Raw genomic sequence first — 25,026 nt, forward strand, 5'->3', positions numbered from 1 at the left:
ATATATATATATATATACATGCTTCACTGGTTGTGCTTTTCTAAAGAACCCAGCCTAAGACAATGTCTAATAGGCATTTTAAACTTAATGTGTCTAAAACCCTTGTGATTGCCCAAGAGTCTGCTCCCTTTGACTTATTCTGCATATTGCTTAAGCACAATTCTATCGTGTCTTTACTTGAGCCAAAAGCCTTAGCTATAACTTTGACTCTTCTCCTTTTCTCAATACCGTACCTAATCCATCATTTAGTCTGCAAAGGGCTCTTCTTTGAAGGGACAGCCCTTTATCAGGCTGGCCAGGAACCGTCTGCTTTTATTTCTCTTACAACTTGATTCTTGCCTTAGTTGTGAGTTGCAAAGAAGAGGATGACCCTGGAAATAATGGAGGTAGGCTCCTATTGTAGTTATTATTTTTTTTTTAACATATCTTTAGGAATTTGGACTGTGATCTCTAAATGAATTAAATCTATTAAAAGACTTTAAGCAGCAAGATAATTTAGGACATTATAAGATTTTTTCTTCTTTTACTGCTCTACCTTCAAAATATGTCCAGAATCCAACCACTTATCATCTCTACTACTCCTTCCCTGACCAAGATGCTGCTAGCTCTCAAGTGAAGTTTTACAATATTCTTACAATTGCATTCTCTGCTTCTCTCCTTAACACCTTTCCACTCTATTCTAAATGTAGCAGTCTGAGTGATCCTTTACAAATACGTCAGTTCCTGTCACTTCACCGCTCACAAACCTCCTCATATGACTTCTCTTCTTACTCAGAATGAAAGTCAACATTCTCACAAATCCCTGCATGATATACATGGCCTGACCCCCTTTCCTCTCAGATTGCACACACACTAGCCTAGTCCCTGGTCTCCTTGCTTCCTGTGGAGCATACTAGGCCAGCTCTAGACCTCTTGTCTAGAATGCTCATATCTCAGGTGGTTTCTTCTTTTACCTCTTTCAAATCTTTGCATGGTTGCCATTTTCTCAGCTTCATCCTCTATGACCTCCCTATTTGAAATTGCTTCTAGTCCCCACCCCAACACTGCCTAAATATTTTCCTGCTTTCATTTTCTCTGTAACACTTATGACCCTTAGTCTTACCAGGTTGTGAAGTCCATTAAGGCAAGGAGTTTTGCCAGTTTTGCTAACTACTCTATCTTCAATACTAGAATAGTGCTTGCCACAAACTAGATGTTGTGTTTAAATAAGTATTTGTTAAATATATAAGAAAATTAATAAATAAAGTCATAACCAGGTAACATTCTAATAGAAACCAAGAGAGAATTGATTATCCTTCTGATTTGGATACTGCTGTTTCTGAGAGATATTTCTTTTGATTGAAATAGTAGACACTAAGCATTTAATTCATCCACTGCACTGCTCATTGATAGTGTCATTTTTACATTTTGGAGTGTATGTTCCTTTTAAGTAAATGAAATATTGAAATAAGAATGATACCATAAATTGGTAAATGGTTAGAGATTTACAAGGCATAATTTATTAAGGTAGTAGTAGAAATAAATCTAGCCAAACATTTCCTTTCTCTTATCTCTACAAATACTTATTTTAAATCAAATGTTATACTGGGGAATTTATGTTGTCTGTGCCCCCAGCTTCCACGTGTTTTATTTAATGTAAACATACATGCCATGATTCATTTCAGTTAAAGCCATCAGATATTGATTTTACTTTACTTCATCAATGATTTTCAAGAATAAACCTGATCACAATACTGTATCTCTGGGAAAGCAAAATAATTATCTCCAAATATAAAAGAGTTAATTTGTCAATTTAATAACCATATAAAAATTTTCATTAACTCATTCTTTCCCAGAACAGAATAATATTTTAATTTGGACAGTTATAATTTCTGGTTCTAAAAGCAAGACAATAGAAAAGAGGAAGCTAGTTAAGTTTAGAAAAATGATTTGAATCATATACATATTTTTAAGGCACAATTTACTTATAATTTTCCTTTAATAATTTTATGTAGTGTATTAACCTTCAGAAAAAGAAAGCAACAAAAATACGACTAAGAATGCCTACTGTGTTTCGGCATTTTATATTCGTTGTATCCAACTCTTGAGAAGAACAATATGTTGGCCAAATATTACCTATTTTACCCATGAAGAAATTTGTGCTCAGAAAATTTAAATAATTTCCCTTATACCATACAATTAATAATTGATAGCCTCCAATTATGTTTCAATTCAAGGAAATACAACTCCTCAGGACTACTTTTTTTATTAAGAAACTGTCTCCTTGATCTGCCAAAATGAATACCTGTTGACATTTTGTAGCAGAACATATTTCCATTTTCTTAAGAGAACACTGGAAACTCTGGTGGCATAGTGATTAAGTGCTACTGTTGCTAACCAAAGGGTTGGCAGTTTGAATCCACCAGGTGCTTCTTGGAAACTCTGTGGGGCATTTCTCCTCTGTCCTACAGGGTTGCTGTGAGTTGGAATCAACTCAATGGCAATAGGTTTGAGTTTCTTTTTTTTTAAGAGAACACTGTAAATAAATTGATCCATATGATTGAGGACCTTAAATTTAACTTATGCTTAAAAATTAGCAAAATGTCATTTTTTACATGGAAAAGGTAAATATTTATCCAGGAAAACAAGCTTATGTTTTAATTTGTCTTCAATACTTATAAATACCTAATCAGAAATCAGATCCACCTGTGGTGATTTAGCATTAAAAATTAGAACCATTCATGTTCTGGAAGGACCATTATTATATTCTATTACTCAGTTATTGTAAACATATATCTATTTTCTAATTGCTTATTCAGTATGCAACAGATATTTGAAGATACACTGCCAAATATACTTTGTAATTTTAATTTAACTATTGATGGATTTTGCCTTTCTAATTAAATTTGCCAGCTATTTTTAATGGTTTAGCACCAGTGGAGAACTTGCTTTGTTTGCAAGACACAACAATATTTTCATATGAAATTATCCAGTACAAGATGAAAGAGAGAAGGAAGAGAAAGAGTGCTCTAAATATCATGGATAGGCTGAAATATTGAGGGCATTTTATAAAGTTGAGTTCCTGCTATAAAAATAAATCTTGAAAAGAAGCTATAAATATTTGCTATGTAAGTATGTCAGCTTTATCACATATATTTTCAAGATTATATGTCATGAAATTTAAGGAGTTCAATGTGGTATTGGGTATAAAGTGGATTATATAAGGAACTATATAAGGAAACTATCTGTAAGCAATGTTCATTGTTAAAAGGTAAAGTAGTAATAAAACACACAATATTAAAAACAACTTTAAGGTTCTAATTACTGAGATCGTAAACCTATCCAATTTTCCTTTTCCTTCCCCCTAACCAGCATTTGTCTTCAACTATTTTTTTCAGTTATCTCCTTTTCTTCATGAAAAAATTCTCCATTTTTCTCAGTATTATTTTCATTATTTCTCACGTAACATTTTCTACCTACTATCATCCCAATGATCACTATTCAATCTGGTGTAGGTCTTTTGATGGTTGTTTACCAGCTCAATTACTCTTTTACCTCCTTCAAATGGAGATATTTGGATTTTTCTGTATGTGCCCCTGAGGCATTTAATTGAGTAATTTTTCTACAATCAAATTTACTTCCTTTTTTGTCCAATCAATTTTTATATATAGTCTAACAATTTGGGGCTTCAACTCATTTCCAATTTATTTTCTTATCCTAGGTTTACATTAAGCCTAGTTTTCATTAGGAAACCCGGGTGCCGTAGTGCTTAAGTGCTCTGGTTGCTAACAAAAAGGTCGGCATTTCAAATCCACTGGGCGCTCCTTGGAAACTCTATGGGGCACTTCTGCTTTACCCTATAGGGTCGCTATGAGTCAGAATCAACTTGATGGTAGTGAGTTTGGTTTTGGCTAGGAGTTTTCACTTAATTCTTTCCTTGGCCCTACAAATACTTTGCTACACCAAATAGCAATCGTGGGAAGATTAAATTAATGTATTATTTAAAATTAATGTATTATTCTCTCTTTGTTCTCAAGATAAATGATATTTTCTCATGTTCCACATATTCCCAGTAACTGAAAGGATGCCCAGAAACCATTTTTCAGCAAATTCTATATTTCACCTGCTTTGTGGCTATAATCACACCCCAGACAATATGGAATAAGTTTTTACAGACATCAGATTCCAGGGTCAATGATGTAACACTGCCTCTCTATCCTTCCCCTCTCACACAGGGGTAATATTATGCTGTTTCTTTATCTGTCCAATTCCAACCAGTTGCATCAAAAAAATCTCAAAAAGCAGTTACCATTGAGTTGATCCAGATTCATGGCGGCCCCATCTGTATCAGAGAAGAACTTTGTTTCACAGGGTTTTATATGGCTAATTCCCAGAAGTAGATCACCAGGCCTTTCTTCTGAAGCACCTCTGCTGGACTCAAATCTCCAACTTTTTGGTTAGCAGGTGAATGTGTTCACCATTTGCACCCTAGAGACTCCAAGGAATGATAAATTCATCATTATTATTTTTTTACCCATCATACACAGTAAATAGGAAAAGAAGAAGAAACCCACTGCCATAGAGTCAATTCCAACTCATAGCAACTCTACAGGACATACAGTAAGTAGAGGATAATGATAAAGGCCACTGTACCATATCCATTGCAATCAAGGCAGTTTCGACCCATGGTGATCCCACAGGACAGGGTAGAACTGCCGCGTACGGTATCCAAGGCCTTAATCTTTATGGAAGCAGGTTGCCACACCTTTTTCCTGTGGAGAACCTGGTGGGTTCAGATCATTGACCTTTTATTTAGCAGCTGAGCACTTCATCACTGCATAATCAGGGCTCCTTATAAAGGCCACAGTGTCTAGTAATTTTTTGCCATTATTTAAGATTGACCTTTTTTTTTTTTCCTACGAACTAATTTCATGCCTTTGAGTTGTGGTGTTGGAGAAGCATATTGAATATACCATGAACTGCCAAAAGAATGAACAACTCTGTCTTGGAAGAAGTGCAACCAGAATGCTCCTTAGAAGCAAGGATGGCAAGACTGCATCTTACATACTTTGGACATGTTATCAGGAGGGATCAGTCCCTGGAGAAGGACATCATGCTTGGCAAAGTACAAGGGTCAGCGTGAAAGAGGAAGACCCTCAATGAGGTGGACTGACACAGTGGCTGCAACAGTGAGCTCAAGCATAACAAAGATCGTAAGGATGGCACAGGACCAGGCAGTGTTTTGTTCTGTCGTGCAGTGCATGGGATCGCTATGAGTCAGAACTGACTCAACGGCACCTAACAACAACAACAACAATTTCACAATGACTGGAATATCCAATAATCCACACTGGGTGAGGGTACAAGCCCACTCCTAGCATGGTTGGTGGGTACTGTTCTCCATTAGTGGCCTTTTTCAGTTCTTCCATTGGTTTAGAGTTGTGTTTATCGCCAGGCCTGTTTCCATTTGCAGCCCTTCTTCTGAAAGATAGCTCCATCTAGTGTCTCTTTTTGGATTAAGCAAGTTTTTTTTTTTTTTTTTTTTTTTTTTTTAGTGTCTCTTTTTGGATTAAGTAAATTTTATCTCATGATGGCAAGGCTCCAGGAATATTATTTCATCCTGACTCGGAAACCCCGGACAAACTTCTGTCATCCCTGCAGTACGTTTGCCAAAGCAGAACCGATGCAAATCAAGCCACCACATATATTGTTGCCATTGCACATTGATGAAATTTGTGTATTTTTGGAAAATAATCTCAACCCCAAAATATTGGGTGCTCTATGAGACTGCCAATTGGTACACTAAGCCCTCAAGACTTCCCACAGGCTATCTTTGTGTGCCTCTGGAAGGGAGCTTTAATATCAGGCATCAATCATGAGTGAACCATATAGCCTGCTTTGCCTCAGTTGAGAGAGAATTCTAATGCTTGGAACACTGTGGTGTATATGGAAAGGGTACTATCATTGACATTATGGAGAGAAGAGAAACCTACTCATATACACATGAACTTCCCTTTGTTCGTTGTTGTTGTTGTTGTTAGGTGACGTCAATATGGCTCTGACTCAAAGTGACCATATCTGCAATAGAATAAAACACTGCCCAGTCCCGCACCATCCTCACAATTGTTGCTATGTTTGAGCCCATTCTTGCAGCCATTGTGTCAATCCATCTCCTTGGGGCCTTCCTACTTTTCGCTGACTCACTACTTTACCAAACGTGATGTCTTTCTCCAGAGGCTGATCCCTCCTGATAATATGTCCAAAGTATGTGAGACCAAGTCTCGTCATCCTTGCTTCTAATGAGCACCCTGGCTGTACTTCTTCCAAGACAGATTTGTTTGTTCTTCTGACAGTTCATGGTATACTAAACCTTCTTCACCAACACCATAATTCAAATGCATTAATTCTTCTTCGGTCTTTCTTATTCATCATCCAGGTTTAACATGAACATGAGGTGACCGAAAATACTGTGGCTTGGATCAGGCATGCCTTAGCCCTCAATATGACGTCTTTGCTTTTTAACACTTTAAAGAAGTCTTTTGCAGCAGGTTTGCCCAGTGCAATACATCCTTTGATTTCTTAACTGCTGCTTTCATGGGAGTTTAGATCCAAGTAAAATGAAATCCTTGACAACTTCAAAATTTTCTCCATTTATCATGATGTTGTTTATTGGTCCAGCTGTGAGGATTTTTGTTTTCCTTTTGTTGAGGTGTAACTCATACTGAAGGCTGTAGTCTTTGATCCTTATCAGTAAGTGCTTCAAGTCGTCTTCACTTGCAGTTAGCAAGGTTATGTCATCTGCATAATGGAGGTTGCTAATGAGTCTGCCACCAATCCTGATGACACATTCTTCATATAGTGAGGCTTCTCAGATTATTTGCTCAGGATAGAGATTAAGTATGGCAAAAGGATACAACCCCAATGCACACATTTCCTGATTTGTAAACCACTCAGTATCCCCTTGTTCCATTTGATCAAATTCCTCTTGGTCTATGTACAGTTTTCGCATGAACACAATTAAGCTTTTCTGAAATTCCAATTCTTTGCAATGTTATCCATAATTTATTATGATCCACACAGTTAAATGTCTTTGCATAGTCAATTGAACACAGGCAAATATCTTTTTGATAGTCTCTGTTTTCAGCTAATATCTATCTGACATCAGCAATGGTATCCTTAGTTCCATGTCTTTTTCTGAACCTGGCTTGAATTTCTGACTGTTCCCTGTTGATGTACTGCTGCAACCATTTTTGAATTATCTTCAGCAAAATTTTTCTTATTTGTGGTATTAATGATATTGTCTGCTAATTTCCACATTCGTTGGTTGACGTGTCTCAGGAATGGACACAAATATGGATCTTTTCCAGTCAATTGGCCAGGTAACTGTCTTCCAAATTTCTTGGCATGGACCAGTGAGCACTTCCAATGTATCATCTGTTTGCTGAAATATCTCAGTTGACATTTCATCAATTCCCGGAGCCTTGTTTTTCAACAATGCCTTCAGTGCTGCTTGAACTTCTTCCTTTGATACCATTGATCCTTAATCATATGCTACCTCCTGAAATGAATGAACATTGACCAATTATTTTTGATACACTGACTCTGTTTATTCCTTCTATCTTCTTTTTATGCTTCCTGTGTCATTCAATGTTTTGTCCATAGAATCATTCAATATTGCAACTCGAGGCTTGGATTTTTTCTTCAGTTCCTTCAGCTTGAGAAATGCCAAGTGCGTTCTTCCCTTTTGGTTTCTTAACTCCAGATCTTTGAACTGTCTTCTTGAGCCTCCCTTTGAAATTTTCTTTTCAGCTCTTTTACTTTATCATTTCTTCCATTCATTTTAGGTACTCTATGTTCAAGAGCAAATTTCAGAGTTTCTTCTCACATCCATTTTGGTCTTTTTTGTTTTTCTTGTCTTTTCGATGATCTTTTACATTCTTAATTTATGATGCCCTTGATGCTACAACTTATCTTTTCTTCAGTCATTAATTATTCAACTTGTCAAATTTATTCTTGAGATGGTCTCTAAATTCAGGTAGGATGTACTCAAAGTTGTACTTTGTTTCATGGACTTGCATTACTTTTCTTCGGCTTCAACTTGAACTTGCATACAAGCAATTGATGGTCTGTTCGGCTGTCGGCCCTTGGCCTTGTTCTGATCAGTGATATTGAGCATCTTTTCACAGACATAGTCGATATGATTCCTGTGTATGCCATCTGGTGAGGTCCATAGTCGCCGTTTATGTTGGTGAAAGAAGGTATTTGCAATGAAGAAGTCGTTGGTCTGCAAAATTGTATCATTCAATCTCCAGCATTGTTTCTATCACCAAGGCCATATTTTCCAACTACTCGTCCCTCTTCTTTGTTTCCAACTTATGCTTTCCAATTACTATCAATTACCATTGCATCTTGATTGCATGTTTGATCAATTTCAAACTGCAGAATTTGATAAAAGGCATTAATTTCTTCATTTTGGGCCTTAGTGTTTGATGCATAGATTTGAGTATTAGTTGTATTAACTGGTCTCCCTTGTAGATGTATGTATATTATGCTATCACTGAGAGTGACATGTTCTTTGTGACGATGTATGCCACGCCATTCCTCTTCAATTTGCCATTCTCAACATAGTAGGCCATGTGGCTGTCCAAATCAAAATGGCCAATACCAATCCATTACAGCTCACTAATGCCTAGGATATCAATCTTCAATTTTCCATTTCATTTTTGAAAATTTCCAATTTTCTTAGATTCATACTTCATATAGTCCATGATCTGATTAGTAATGGATGTTTGCAGCTGTTTCTTTTATTTTGAGTTCTGCCACATCAGCAAAGGAAGATCACAAAAGCTTAACTCCATCATGTCGTTAAAATCAACACTACTTTGAGGAGGCAATTCTTCCCCAGTCATATTTTGAGTGCCTTCTAATCTGAGAGGTAGCTTATGATTAGGAACCAGTGATACTGAAGGAAGAAGTCCAAGCTGCTCTGAAGGCATGGGGGAAAAACAAGGTTCCAGGAATTGACAGAATATCAACTGAGATGTTTCAACAAATGGTTATAGTGCTGGAAGCAATCACTTGTCTGTGCCAGGAGATTTGGAAGACAGCTAGCTGGCCAACTGACTGGAAGGGATCCATATTTACGCCTATTCCTAAGAAAGGTGATCCAACCAAATGCAGAAATTATCGAACAGTATCATTAATATCACCTGCAAGTAAAATTTTGCAGATCGTTCAAAAGTGGCTGCAGCAGTATATCAACAGGGAACTGCCAGAAATTCAGTCTGGATTCAGAAGAGAAGGTGAAACCAGGGATATCATTGCTGATGTCAGATGAATCCTGGCTGGAAGCAGAGAATACCAGAAAGATGTTTACCTGTGTTTTATTGACTATGCAAAGACATTCAAATGTGTGGATCATAACAAATTATGGATAGCATTGCGAAGGATGGAAATTCCAGAACATTTAATTGTACCCATGAAGAACCTGTACATAGATCAAGAGGCAGTTGTTTGGACAGAACAAGGGGATACTGCATGGATTTAAGTCAGGAAAGGTGTGCGTCTGGGTTGTATCCTTTCACCATACCTGTTCAATCTGTATGCTGAGCAGATAATCCGAGTTCCTGGACTATAAGAAGAAGAATTGGGCATCAGGATTGGAGGAACCTTCATTAACAATCTGCGTTATTATGCACATTACACAACCTTTCTTGCTGAAAGTAAAGAGGACTTGAAACACTGCTGAAGATCAAAGACCACAACCTTCAGTATGGACTACACCTCAGCAAAACAAAAATCCTCACAACTGGACCAGTAAGCAACACCGTGATAGAGAAAAGATTGAAGTTGTCAAGGATTTGATTTAATTGGGTTGACAATCAACACCCATGGAAGCAGCAGTCAAGAAATCAAAAGAAGTATTGTGTTGGGCAAATCTGCTGCAAAAGACCTATTTAAAGTGTTGAAAAGCAAAGATGTCACTTTGAAGACTAAGGTGCACCTGACCCAAGCCATGGTATTTTCAATTGCCTTGTATGCCTGTGAAAGCTGGAAAATAAATAAGGAAGACAGAAGAAGAATTGATGCCTTTGAATTGTGGTGTTGATTAAGAATATTATATATACCATGGACTGCCAAAAGAATGAACAAATCTGTCTTGGAAGAAGTACAACCATAACGCTCCTTAGATGCAAAGATGACGAGACTGCATCTTACATACTTTGGACATGTAATCAGGAGGGATCAGTCCCTGGAGAAGAACATAATGCTTGGCAGAGTACAGGGTCAGCGAAGAAGAGGAAGACCTTCAATGAGATGGATTGACACAGTGGCTTCACCAATGGGCTTAAGCATAAAAAAGATTGTGAGCATGGTGAAGGACCAGGCAGTGTTTTGTCCTGTAGCACATACGGTCTCTATGATTCTGAACTGTTTCAAAGACATGTAACAACAATGCAATGGGGGGGGAGCATAATTCTGTATTTTTCAAAGTTTAAGTAATGTCCCTGGTTGCTCCAGCCCACAAAATTTCCAGGAATTTGAAAGATTTGGATGGATTTGAATTCTAGCTGTATTTATCGGTCCACCTCTACTTGACATATGAGTCATTCCAGTTCTTAACTCCTTTTCAGCTTCTTCCTCAGAGGAGGTATTTTTATGATATCATCAGTGTAGTGCTCTTAATTGCTATTCATTCCAAGCCCTGCCTTACTAGATTATGGCAATATGTCTGCTAATTTAAATATGCCTATGGCGATACAGTGAGTATGTGCTGATTTCATTTCTACAAGAATGCAAATTGTGCCTGCTGACCTCTGAAATTGAAATGGAAAAGAAGATGTTAGCCAGGTCTATAATGGTATACCAATGCCCTAGGCTGGTTGTACTTTATACACACTCTTTGCTACCTCACTGATAGTTGAAGCAACTGGAGGAACGACTTCGTTGAATCGATAGCCTAACAATGGTTATCAAAGTGCGGTCTGGAGATCTCATGGGGTCTTTGAGACACTTTCAGGGAGTCTCTGAGATTGAAAATGTGTTTATAATATTGTCTTTTACTTGCCCTTTTAACTGTGTTAAAATCTGCGCTGATCATGCAAGAGCAATGGTAGCTAAAACTGTTAGTACCTTAGTATGAATTGAGGCAGTGACACCAAACTGAATTAGGAGACACATTTTTTCTACCATACAGTCATAGTAAAAATAAAAATAAAAATGTTCTCACTTAAAAATCTCTGTGCTAGATATAACTATGATGCCCCTTTCCCCAAAAAATAAAACAAAACTAAATAAAAGCCCCATCATAATCCCAGGAACCTGTGAATGTATTATGGTGCACAACAAGGGAAAAAATAAAGTTGCACATGGAGTTAAGGTTGTAAATCAACTCACCTTGACATAAAAATTATTATTCTGGATTATTCAAGTGGGGCCAATGTAATCACAAAGGCCATTACGTGGGGAGGAGAGAAGCGGAAGAGTTGATGTCAGATCGATGAGATGTGAGAATGACACTTCCGGCCCTTAATGGCTTTGAAGATGGAAGGCAACCATGGGCCAAGGAATGCAGAAAGCCTCTAGAAACTGGAAAAGGCAAGAAAACAGTTTCTCCCTGAAAGCAATCCCTGAAAGGAATGCAGCCCTGCTGACACCTTAATTTTTAGAGTAGTAGTATCCATTTCAGACATGCAAGATGCAAAATGTGTGTTATTTTAAGTCACTAACTTTGTGGTAAATTGTTGCAGCAGCAATAGTGCACTAATACACCATCCTTGATAAAGAGATAAAAATTATTTGTATTATTAAATCTCAATCCTTTTGTAAATGTCTTTTTAAAAAAAAAAAATATGTGTGACAAAGTGAGAATTATGCATACGGCACTTCTCTTGGATTCCAAAGAAGAACCCTACCTCATTAAAAAGCCATTGCGCAATCCTTTGCATTGTGAGATAAAATAGTCACTTATTTATGGAACATTTTTACTTGAAAGAATTCTTGACAAACTTGGTTATTTAGAATTTGGTATTCAGAAAACATTTTCTCCAAAATGACCAAAGTGAGCTTGTCACTTCAAGGCAAGCAATTGATGGTATTCTATGCTTTCAAGTAAAATGTAGAATACTGGAAAATTTGTATTGGCATCATGAGCTTGACGGTTTTCCACTTCTTATAAAACTTTCCTGAAAATGGGATGTTTGGTACTGTGTAATGTGTCAAAATTTGAAAGCTCTGCCTAACTGAGTACCTTACCACACTTGTTGTGGTCAAGTTGATGCCGACTTCCAGCAACCTTGTTGGACAGAGTAGAACTGCCCCATAAGGTTTCCAAGGAGAGGCTAGTGGATTCCAGCTGCCAACATTTTGGTTAGCTGTCATGCTCTTAACTATTTTTCCAAAGGGCCCGTATATGATTTTTCCAAATCATTCATGATTAAAGATCTATTAAAAGTATAAGATAGATCAATGGGTTTTAAAGAAAAGGACAATTTCGTGAATGTGGTTTCAGACTTTACATTGCAGCTCATTTTTAAGAAATCCTGCCTTGGTTGTTTTAAGTGTCAGAAAAGAAGGTCCACAATTTTCTGAAAAGCCTATTAAAATACACATACCTGTGTGATACAGAATTTTATTCTATAGCTCAATTGAAACAGTATATTACAATAGACTGCAGACTCAGGTGTGAGAATCAAGTTGCTTTCTATTAAGCCAGACATTAAAGATATTTACAAATATGTAAAATAATGCCACACTTCTATTGTTCCTGGAAATACTTATTTTTTCTTTAAAAGTGTTATTTATGTGACTACGTATTGGGGATGTTATTATTTTCATTGAATTAATAAATACTTAAAAATTATCAGTTTTAATTTCTATTATAATACTTATCAGTAAATATAACCCATATACACAAAAGCTTTGGGGTTCTTCAGTAAGTTTACAAGAAAGAGTAAAATGGTCTGAAACCAATGCATTCAGGAACTCATTGGCCTTCAAGAATGTTCTTCTTCATGTACTGACTGTTACGGACTAAATTGCATCCCCCCAAAATATGTGTTATAAATCCTAACCTTTGTCTATGGTTATAATCCAATTTGTGGATGGGTTGTGTTTTGTTAATGAGGTAGGTTTAGATTATATTAATGAGGACTAGGTTATCTTGATGAGGCAGGATTACGGTGTATCTTGAGTCGATCTCTTTTGAATATTAAAGAGATTAAAGAAGCAAGGGAGAGAGTAGAGATGGGGGAAGAGAGATGGCAAGCCACATGAAGATCTCCCAGGAGTAGAAGCTCAAAGAAATGAGGACCTTCTTCCAAACTGACAGAGAGAAAAAGCCTTCCCCTTTTTTAGAGACTGCACCCTGAATTCAGACTTCTACCGCAAACTGTGAGAAAATAAATTTCTGTTTGTTAAAGTCACTCACTTGTACTATTTCTGCTATAGCAGCACTTGATAACGAAGACACTGACCATATCAAATTATTGAAAAGGAAGTTGTCTATTTGTTGTTGGTTGCAGTCTACTTCCAAAGGAAGTTAGTAGTGGGGTGTGATAGATCACTTTTGTGTGGGGCCTTTTTAGCCACGGCCTTATAACTCTCACCAAAGTGATTGGGTGGAACTGTGTGATAGGGCAGGTATTGCATCTGCTATGTGCAAAAGTCTATTTTACTCAGTCTCTGGGTTTACTATGTAGTGTCCCTTATATAATAAGTAACATTTAAAGTTTTATTTTTTTATTCTATTTCATTTGTATGAAAGTTCATTTTGGAAATCATCAAATGCGAATTTTGTCTTTTGTGAATTCTGGATCACATCTCATAGGGTATTACTCTCAAAATTTGAGCAGTAGTTAAAGTCAGTATTTTTATATTTAATGGTATTATGGTTTAAATTATATACACTTTAGCAAGGAATTGCCCTCTTCTGTCTGGGTAAATCCCCTCTTTGGACTCAAATTTTAGACAGTTGCATGGGAAATGGTGAAGAAATAAATGACTGGCAGGGAATTCAGATAGTCTCAGGAAACACAGCTAGGTTCCATTCACACCCAATTTATTATTTCACTTGAAGTGTAAAATAAGAATACTACAATTGATCTGAAAGGCATTACTTTTTATTTGCATAATTATATACCTTTTTTTTTACTATATTCTGTTATTTACTAAATATTAAAAATTAAATTTAAAATTGACAAACAATGTAAAACAGTGCTTTTTTGCCTAAGCTAATTTTCAAGTTTTAAAAAGCAAAGATGTCACTTTGAAGACTAAGGCGTACCTGATCCAAGCCATGTTAATTTCAATCACCTCATATGCATGCAAAAGCTGGACAATGAATAAGGAAGACTGAAGAAGGATTGATGCATTTGAATTATGGTGTTGGCAAAGAATATTGACTATATCTTGACGTGCAAGAAGAATGAACAAATCTGTCTTGGAAGAAGCACAGCCAGAATGCTCCTTAGAAGCAAGGATGATGAGAGTTCATCTTAAGTACTTTGGACATGTTATCAGGAGGGACCAATTCCTGAAGAAGTACATCATGTTTGCTAAAGTAGGGGGTCAGCAAAAAAGAGAAAGAGGCTCAACAAAATGGATCGGCACAGTGGCTGCAACAATGAGCTCAAACATAGCAATGATTGTGAAGATGGCACAGGACCAGGCCATGTTTCATTCTGTTGTACATAGGGTCACTATGAATCAAAACCAACTTGACAGCATCTAACGACAAAATAGCTTACCTTTTGTGATACTTACAGTCAAGATGATTAGTCCTACTATGGAGGATAAATAGGTAGGTGATAAAAACAGGGTAAAACTATATTCCTTAAAGCCCATTTTTTAAATTTATTTTTGGATCTGAGCTATAACGTGTTATAAAAACTGTGCAATGTATTTGATGTGTTTTTTTTAATTATGCACACAAAGCTTATTTTTAAAGTAAAATATGATACATTAAATTTTTCAAAATATGGCAAAGACAGCACTGTAACAGAAAGGTAGAGTGGATGAAGTCTATTGATTTTTACTCACCCACAGACAGACCTCTGTCCTTGAGTATTCATTTATGTGCAAAGTAGAGGCATGCAACATTCGAGTTAAAAGTGATGCAACAACATGCAGAAGATGGGGAGACTGAAAAGGGCACTGTGCTTTTCACAGTAACACCGTGAGAAGGTGCACCTCACCTTGAGTAGGGAAATGACCGTTTGAGAAAATGAACTCAGGAAAATAAACTCCAATGGTTTTACTGTGCAAATAATTTATAGAATTTTATCCTCATCAACATAAAAGATAATTTATTTTAAAATAAATTATCATGATTTAAAGTGCATGAGTGCAAAATGATTGATAATGCACCTTTCTTAATAGAGTGTCTAATTTTGCATCCAGCAGGTGAAATCATATTCTATAACCCTATAGAGACGTGACTTATTGGATACTTCTGTTATTCCACTATCATAGATATAGTAAAACATGACATGAAGGATACTTTTATCTTCTCCTAGCAATACCAGCAATTCTTCTCATTTATCATTTTGATGATGAAGATTATTGAATAGCAACTGCCAAAAGTATCTGCCACCACCAATATCCCCTGATGCCAGAAATGCTTACTTTATTTATTCCCATCTTTTTCACAGTGCAGCTTTGGGCTATGTGCATCACAATCGTTTGGAGACTTGTTACAATGTATTTCCCTGAGGACAACCTGGACCTATGGGTTAAATTATCTGGTGAAAGTGTTCTGGGGTCTATACTTAAAAACATTTCCTGGATGATTCTTTCATACAATCAAGTTTGATTAACCTTAATTTTTTGCTTAGGATTGATGTATTTGATTCCCATTCAAAATTCCAATACTCTTCAGAAGAAATAGGCATTCAACTATTTAGTTTTCAATTATTAATACAATTACTTCTCAGATCTGCATGAATTCATTTATTTAATTTTCTAACTGTTTTTTTTTAAAGGTATGGATGTCTGGATTAAGAAAATTTTGAGAAAGTAGTTACAAAAGTGAAGAAGATAAATGGAACTTAAGCTTTACCTAATTTGTATTTTTTTGATCTAAACTATATTCAAAAGAGTCAGGAATGAGTAATTTAAAACATCTCTCTATGTCAAAACCTCAGACTAGACACGTTAAAACATGTCAAAAAAAAAAAGGAAAACAAAAAAAAGAAGAAATAAACATTTTTATGAAATATTTTCTTTTTTATTCAGTTCAGTAATACAGCTTTTCCATTAATGCAGGGAGTGCTCTGCTGACTGCTAGTTTAGCCTGGAAATATGTATAATAGCTGACAATATTAAGTGATAAATATTTCACTTTTCAGAAACTGCATTAGGGTACTTGGCAATGTACATCATAAAATAGTGTTGCTTAAACTCATTTATGTTACATCCATCGTGCAGTTTGAGTTGCATTTACAGAGGAGAATTAGACTGTGTTGTGACTCTTATGTGCAAAGTCAATCACAGTTTTATTTGGTACTCATCTTGGGAATACTGGTTTGTAAGGATATGTTAGCATACTGAACAGACTTCATGGTTTCATTGGTATATCTGAACGTTTTCTCAGGGAGACTGGCTTTTACATTTCCTTCAAATATTGTTTTATTATTTTAATTTGGTTTGTTCATTGGCAAGTTCTTGGATATTTTTTCCTTTAGAATTTAAAGCTGACTTTTTAATCCTATAAATATTTCCTGGATAAATTGAATTTTTAAATGTTCACTACTAAATACAAACAGGGACAAAATTTCGATTTCATGTTTCAAATATAAGAAAATATATTTTCTATAGCGGCATATCATAAGGATAGTTTGAGCAACTGCAAAGTTATTTCTCTTTACTGATAATTCAAAAATGCTTCACAGGCATAATCATTCAGAAATTATTTTCTAAAAGACTGAGATGGTGGAGTTCACCACTCAGGACACCTGGGACTTAGTGTTTATTTTACAATGGGATAATTTGATGACCTTGGCAAGCGTTATCACCTCCTCAGGGTTCATTTTTCTTACCTATAGAAAGATCAAAGTACATCATAAAAAATATCCATGTTTCTGGCTTTTAACTTCTAAGATCATGATCTCTAATTTATCAAAATATTATTGAAGAAGGATCATAACATTTTTAATTTTCTCATAATGCTAGATCCCATGATGTAAAAGTAAACACCTTTTATTTCCAGATCATAACAGGCAGCCTAATACGGTGGTTGACAGTTCAAACTCTGGAGCCAGAAGCCCTATGCTCAGATCTTGATTCTGCCATTACTGGTTGGGATGCCATATTGACCTCTATGTTCTTCACTTCAGATTTGCCATGTGTAAAATGAGGATACATGCCCCTTTAGTTATATCCACTAGTATCTATCTTGCAGAGTTGCTATGAGCCAACATTTTCACCAAATAATCAGAATAGTGCCTGGTGCATGGTAATTGCTATATTTGTGAAATAAATCAAAACATTAGTTACCGAAAAAATGGAATTTAATGTACAAAATAAACTTGATATTTAAAGGGACATTTCATAAGCAGAAAACCTTGGTGGTGTAGTGGTTCAGAGCTATGACTGCTAACCACAAAGTCAGCAGTTCAAATCCACCAGGCGCTCCTTGGAAACCCTATGGGGCAGTTCTACTCTGACCAATAGGGTCACTATGAGTCTGAATTGACTTGACAGCAGTTTTTTTTTTTTTTCTTAAACAATACCATGTGTCTTAGGCTGGGCTCTGTAGAGAAGCAAAACCAGTAAAGTGTATAAGTATATATAGAGAGAGAGAGAGAGATTTATATCAAGGAAACAGCTCACATGATTGTAGAGGCTGGAACATTCCAAGTCCATGGATCAGGATAGAGATTTCTTCTGATTCGCGAGGAGCTGGCAAACCCAGATCTGCCAGTTGGAGAACAGGGCTCTTGCTCACTGGCTGTGAAGATAGATGAATCCCAAGATCGACAGGCAAGACTGCAAGGTTTCTCCTGATTCACACAGCCACAGGGGCTGGAGAATCCAAGATAGGCAGATCAGAGAGCATGGCTCTTGCTCACAGGCTGTGAAGATCAACAGATCCCAAGACTGGCAGGTAAGCTGCTAGCTCAAGTCCCAAGAACCAGAGGTCAGATGAACAAGAGGTAGCTCCAGTAACCAGAATAAGCCAAAAACCTTGGCAAGGCAAGCAGGAAGGAAATAGGTGACAGAGGGTGGAAAGACGAATGCTGAGGGGGTGGTGAGCCACCACAGGTCTCACCCCAGCTGGCACCATTCAACAGATTCCATCATGGGGGTAATCACATGTCAAATTTCAACATGGAAGTGATCATAACATTATACGACTGCCGAACACTGAGAATCACAACTCAGCCAAGATGACACACAATCTTAACCATCATACTATGCCTCCACACCTTAGCACTGGGATTTAAATAATTTTTCTTTGATTAATGTTGGTTACTTGATAAGAAGGCAGACAGAATTTAAATTTATGTGAAATTAGGCATTGTAGCTCTACAAAAGGTGGGAGGCAATGGTAGGAAAGCTCTTCTGTAAGAAGTAATAGTTGTGCTGAACCATAAAGAAATAAGTAGAAGTTAGCCAGGTAAAAAACAACAAAGGGACCATCATGTGCAAAACTTAACTCACATGTATATTTGTGCATCTATTTTTATTAGTTCTTATTGAGTTCACTTTGAGCCAAACACAATGGGGCAACTTCACTGTAAGATGGATTCCAGCATCTGTGGAAGAAAATCAACCAGACTCCCACTGTAACCTAGTACGGTCAGACCTTGTCTACAACCACAAGGAGGGATGAGAACCAGTATCAGCACAAAGCTGGTTCCAATATGAAGATGTTAGACATATCTCCACTCTTCAAATTTTCCACCTTTTCTGACACCAGCTGTCCCCTCTACAGCACTCTGCTAGGTTTGAAAATTCATTGCAAGGGCCACAGAGAAGTCACAGACCATACTCACAATTATATGGTTTATTAGGGAAGCAACAGGCTACACTTTGGAATCAGGTTCCAGTTGGAAGTAGAAAGATATAACTCAGGAGACAAGATATTTCTTCAGTCAGGATAGCTTCCAACCAAGACAGCTCTTAGCTTCTTCACAGCCATGCCTGCAGGCAGGAGGCTCTTCTCTTGGCTGTGCCCTGCTTGTGCAAGTGTTACAGCTTTTTAGCTCCATTGACAAGTGCTGGCAAGCACATCACTTTGCCAGCAAGCCTCCTGCCCAAAGCTGTTCAGGTCTTTCTCGCTCTGAGTGTGAGCAAGCCTACTGAATCTGCCTCAGGCCAGTCTCCTTGTTCCCACCACTCATAATTCTGCCACTGGGTTCTGCTGCAGTTGCCACCGTTTTTCACCTTCTCATGCTGTCTTCAGTGTTACAGCTCTCTCTCTCTCTCCCATGTTAGGGGGGTTCTCAGTTTAGGAACTCTGGGTCCTTGGTTCAAAGGATGTGCTCAACTCCAAGCTCTTCTTGATGGTACTGAGGTCCACCTAAACTTCTGTGCAACTGGTTCTATGCAAGCCTACTTCCTGTCAATTTCAAGTCATGGCCCTCCCACCATGCCATAAACTGATGAACCCCCTTGGAAGGTCACAGTTACTTAATTTGCATATTGATCAACCAATTCCCACAAGGTCACTTGATCCTATTGGCTGGTTTTACACACTGTATTTGGATAGAAGATTGATGAATCCCTGAAAGGTGAGCAAAATTGGCCAATCACAGGGCAGGCTCCAGTCCAACCAATTATTTTTGGCAGAATTATAAACACAGAGATAGAAAGTCCATATATAAGGAAAAACTCATTGCACCACACCTGTCATTAAGCATAAAAAAGCCATTACTATATCAGGTATGAAAGATCACCGAAGGAGTATTTTAAGTTGGGAGAGAAAGGGGCAAGGAAATTCAGATAGTTTTGGGGATTCTAGGAAAAGGGAGAAATTCTTCTTAAGTATTAGGGCCTGTCAGTTGGAAATTTTAGGTTTTCTCAGGAGGAATGAGAAGGCAGAGTTAGGGCCTACAGTCATCCGCAAGAGAGGATGAGGAGAAACAACTATGGGAGCCAGGGACTTGGGAAGTCCACTGTAGCATATTTTCCACCCTTCAGCACCTCTTACACATCTAATTGAAAGATGGGCTACGTAAAATAATCTATTGTTTCTATAATATATCATTTCAACCTTTTCATTAAATTAGACTATATGTTTACAGTTTGAAGACAGATGAACAGATTATTTTTGAACTCCTTCAGGAAAGACACATTGATGACTTTTTGGGAGAGGAAGCTTTTTATGCTACTTCCCACATTTCCATGGGGAGAATAAGACTTTGATTTTAGTCTCAAAAAAAATAATAGCTCCTTTTACCTTTTCAAGTGTTCATTTCTGTTACCAAAAGAGTGATTCATCTAATTAGTGATATTGAAAAGAGTACAGAACAAGCATAGCTAAATCCTTCATTGGCGCTGGCTCTCTCACAGAAAGGAATTGACCAAATACATCGTTATGGCCATTCAAGTCTCCTACACTCAGTTGGTGTTCTGCGGTGGTAAAGGAATAGGCCTGAAATTGTCCAACTGCTGAGAGTTAAAAATGCAGGAGGCATAATTTTAACTTTGGATCTAAGCTGTGTTCTGCAGTCCCGTTATGTGAATTATAAGGCAGATATGTTGGTCCCTATTTAATATCTATGTCTACTTCTCAACAGTTGCAGAACCTACAGGGAAAGGGATTTTATGAGTGGGCTAACCACTCATTTATCATTTTTTTTTTTTTTAAGAAATATGGGTTTTTTAAATGAAGGATCTTGAAGACTAGTGTTCCATGGAAAACACATTGAGAAAGAATGATGTAGTAGTCTGTGGATAAATTGTGTACAGATCATTGGCTTTCAAAACATGTGTCATAGAAGCCTGGTTGTCAATAGAAGGTTGGAAGCTTATTGGACTAGGTGATAAGATTCTGAATCAAAAGTCCATGATTAGTGGGAGGCAATTCAGGATAAGGAGATAAGCATGTATTTAGAGAATGCAGACAGGGTGTAAATTCCGTCTCCTGTCTTATTAGTTGAGAAGCTGTACCTTTCAAGTAAGTCATGTATAAAATGCAATAACAATGCATGTTTTGTAGAGTTGCTACAACAGTGCACACAGCAGCCACTCAATATTTGTTGCTGAATACATAAATGAATAAAATATAGGTGAACACAATGCCTGACAGAGTAGAAGCTGAATAAATGGTAGCTGTCATCATGCTATTTTTTAATTGATACCATCAATTAATTAATAAATATCTGGTGGATTGCCATTGGATCATTTCTTGAATACATTATAGGCAAAACTTTACTGGTGACTTTTTAGAAAACATTGCTGGCAAAACCATTGCAGTCAACAGGAAGCTGGCAGAAGTTAGGAGGAGATGAATATATTAATGACAGAATTAAGGTTTAAAATGCAATCAGAGTCTGGGATGAAGAAATCAGAAATAACTGGATGAAATATATAGAAATTTGTAAAAAGCACTTGGTCCCCATAATGTAGTAATAGTAAATATAAAATTATTGAATTGTCTGGTTAAATATAAATATGAGTAAATGTAGCTATATAACTACTCTATATTACATTAAAAAAATAGAGTTTATTAACTGAACTAATCTTCAAAAATAGCTTAATGAATTTCCTAAAGTTTTCTGTGTTACCCAGACTGTATCTGTGTATAACATTAAAGAGGAATACTAAAAACTGGGAGGACATTCAAAGGAGACAGCCCAGGTAAAAGAATACAGAATCACTACGTGAAGACTGATTAAAATACATGGGTCTGTTTATTACGGAGGAAGGATGATTAGTGATTGTGATAAGTATCTTCTAAATTCTTCAAGAATTGTTAAATGGAAGAAGGGAAAACTCACTTTGTGTAAAAGCAGAAGTTAAAATAAGCACTATCAGGTGAATCTCATGAGAAAATCAGATTCAGGTCAGCATTTTAAAGATTATTAGCTTTTTAAAAATTGAACAGGTTCCCTCCTCCTGTAAGGTACGAAAGGCTGTAGTCTGGGAATCATGCACTGAATGGAATGGAGTCAAAGGTGTCTGCTCAGTCATCTTTAAATCCCTAAGAGCATTTCTATGACTTTATTTCTATTGTCTTAACGTTGGAGAATACCAATAAAATTTTTAAAATTCATAAACATATATTCAGTGTTAATATTTGCAAAAATTAAGTGAACATGTTTCAGAGAAATAATCTAATGAGTCTTCTCAGATGTTGGAAACATCTCTATAATTACAGTTTACGTGAGACATTTGGATATAATAAATTTAATTTAACATTTTGGGCATTGAATTGTATATTTTAAAAAGTGCTTGCTAGAAATGCTAGGTTGGAAAATGCCTACTAAAAATTGTTATTCCTTTTGCCATTCTAATAATCAAATTCAGTATCTCTGATAAACACTGGTCTGATGACTGACTGTTGGTAAAACTTACTCTACTATTTCTTGGCCACTACTTTTGCCATTTAAGTTCTCATCCTATGTCATAGGTAAGAGAGTGCACTAGGTGAGATGGGATAGGAAATATGGAAGGAACTGTCGATACATACCCAAGTCTTGACTATGACAATAAAACCATAAAATTCGACTAGAGTAACATTAATTAATTTTACTTATTCTGATCTGGCTATTATAGAAAGCTAATATAGGACCCGCTTTCTGACCAATAACAACTCTGAAAGCTGGACAAATATAGGAAACAGCTGTTTGCAACACTGGGCAAAAACCAGTTAACGTATAGGACTAACTATGAGGAAGGAGGTACAGAACAGAAATTCCAAAAATTTAAGCAGAGGTTGCAGAGGTCACCCAGTGCTAAAAGCAGCTGAAGTTTATGCCCAGCCAGAGTGAAGAGACTATAATGGATATGCTAGTTCAGTTGAAATCCCAGAAATCTCAAGACCTAGGATTAGGAATCATGTCATAGTATTAAAGGCTATGCTCTAATAAGAAGAAGAAAACTGGAAATGGCCAGCTTTAGCAATACCTAGTGTCAAGTATTGACAGGACTGATGTAATTTCCAATAATTTAACTGTCAGAACAAAGTTAACAGTCATAAACCAATTGCCATCTAGTCGACTCTGACTCATGACCAACTCCCTGTATGTCAGAGTACAGCTATGCTCCATAAGGTTTTCAATGGCTGATTTCCTCATAAGAAGATCACCAGGCCTTTCTTCTAAGCACCACTGGGTAAACTTGAAGTGCCAACATTTAGATTAGCAGCTGAACATGTTAATCATTTGCACCATTCAAGGATTCCATTAAGAATATTAGAAGATACAACTAAAAAGCTAATACAGACAGAATAAAGAATAAAGTTACAAATAATCAGTTAATCTCAAAGATAGTAGGAAAGGAAGAATAAATAAACAATAAACAGAAGGGATAAATAGAAAACAAATAGCAAGATAATAGCCCAAGTCTTTCAGTAATTACATTAAATGTAAATCAACTAAATGCTTCACTTAAAAGACAAAACTCTTCAGAGTAGAAAAGAAGTAATCAAAATCAAAGTCAACATATGCTATTTAGGCATACAGCATCCTGTTTATATGTACCTTAAAAATAACCCTTCAATTCCACTTATGGGTATACAAAAACAAGAGCACCAAAGGCTCTTATATCCAAACAAAGACTTGTACAAGAACTTTCTTAGCTTTCCTCTCAAGAGCTTAGAAGCCATAACGACTCAAATGCCTATTAACAGTAGGGGGTGTATACAAACCAACAAGGTGAAATAAGAAAACAAAACAAACAAAAATTTTGTGTTATTCCTGTCAAAGGCACAGCATCCACGTCTAATCATAAGAAAGATTGAACACATTCAAATTGAGTGGCACTGAGCAAAATAAACCATTACCCATTGCCATTGAGTGGATTCCAACTCATGGCAACCCTATAGGACGGAGTAGAACTGCCCCATATGGTTTCCAAGGAGCCCCTGATGGATTTGAACTGCTGATCTTTTGGTTAGCAGCTGAACTCTTAACCACTATGCCACCAGGGTTTCCCTGGGCAAAATAATCATTGCAAGTGTCAGTATCATGAGTCAAGAAAAGGCTGGAGAAATTATCTGTTTGAAGAAGGCTAGCCACACAAAAACAATGCAATGTGAGATTCTAGATTGGATTATTTTGAGAAGATAAAAAATACTGGGATTAGAAAAACTTCAGTGCTCTAAGCACTAGATACAACCCCCCCAAAAAAAAACTTCAGTACTTTAAGCATTATATAAAATAGTGTATTGATATTAATTTCCTTATTTAATGGTTATATTAGAAAAATATCTGTGAAGGAATTATACAGGAAAGCATTTATGGTTGATAGGGCATCGTTTTCAAATGGTTTAGTAAAGAAAAAGTTATTTGAGCTGTAGTTTTCTATAAGTTTGAGATTGCTTCAAAGTGAGAGATGCAGAAACAGATCGATAAACTCACCAAGAAGGACGAAAATTTTCAGATACCAGCTAGTCACTTCTTTAAAAAAAAAAAAATCATAAATACTTTTAACGTTCTGTTCTGCGTTCCTTGTTTTCTCCTTCTCCAGAGATAACTACTGTATTATGTATCATTCCCACACAAACATATATAATATGTGCTATTTTCTGTTTTAAACTACATAAGTGGTATCGTACATACATATTCTTTTGTAACTTATTTTTTTGTTAGTCAATGTTTTGAGATTTTTATACTTTGTTACATTTTGCTAAATTTTATCTTAACTGCAATGTTATATAAGCCACACTTTATTCATTTCTGTACTTAGAAACAGGTTTCTTTCATGTTTCCCGCTATTATAAACAGTGTTGCAGCATTGTATAAACTTTAAAAATATCTTCTTCCTGAGTGGGGCTTATCTTTTCTCATGTTAATTAACTCTTGCCGTACAGGAGTTCTAATTTCAACATTAGCACATTTGTGGATCTATTTTTTATGGTTTTTCCTGCCTTTTAAAAAA

Source organism: Loxodonta africana, chromosome 25 (assembly GCF_030014295.1).
Source record: "Loxodonta africana isolate mLoxAfr1 chromosome 25, mLoxAfr1.hap2, whole genome shotgun sequence".
In the NCBI taxonomy this organism is placed as follows: Eukaryota; Metazoa; Chordata; class Mammalia; order Proboscidea; family Elephantidae; genus Loxodonta; species Loxodonta africana.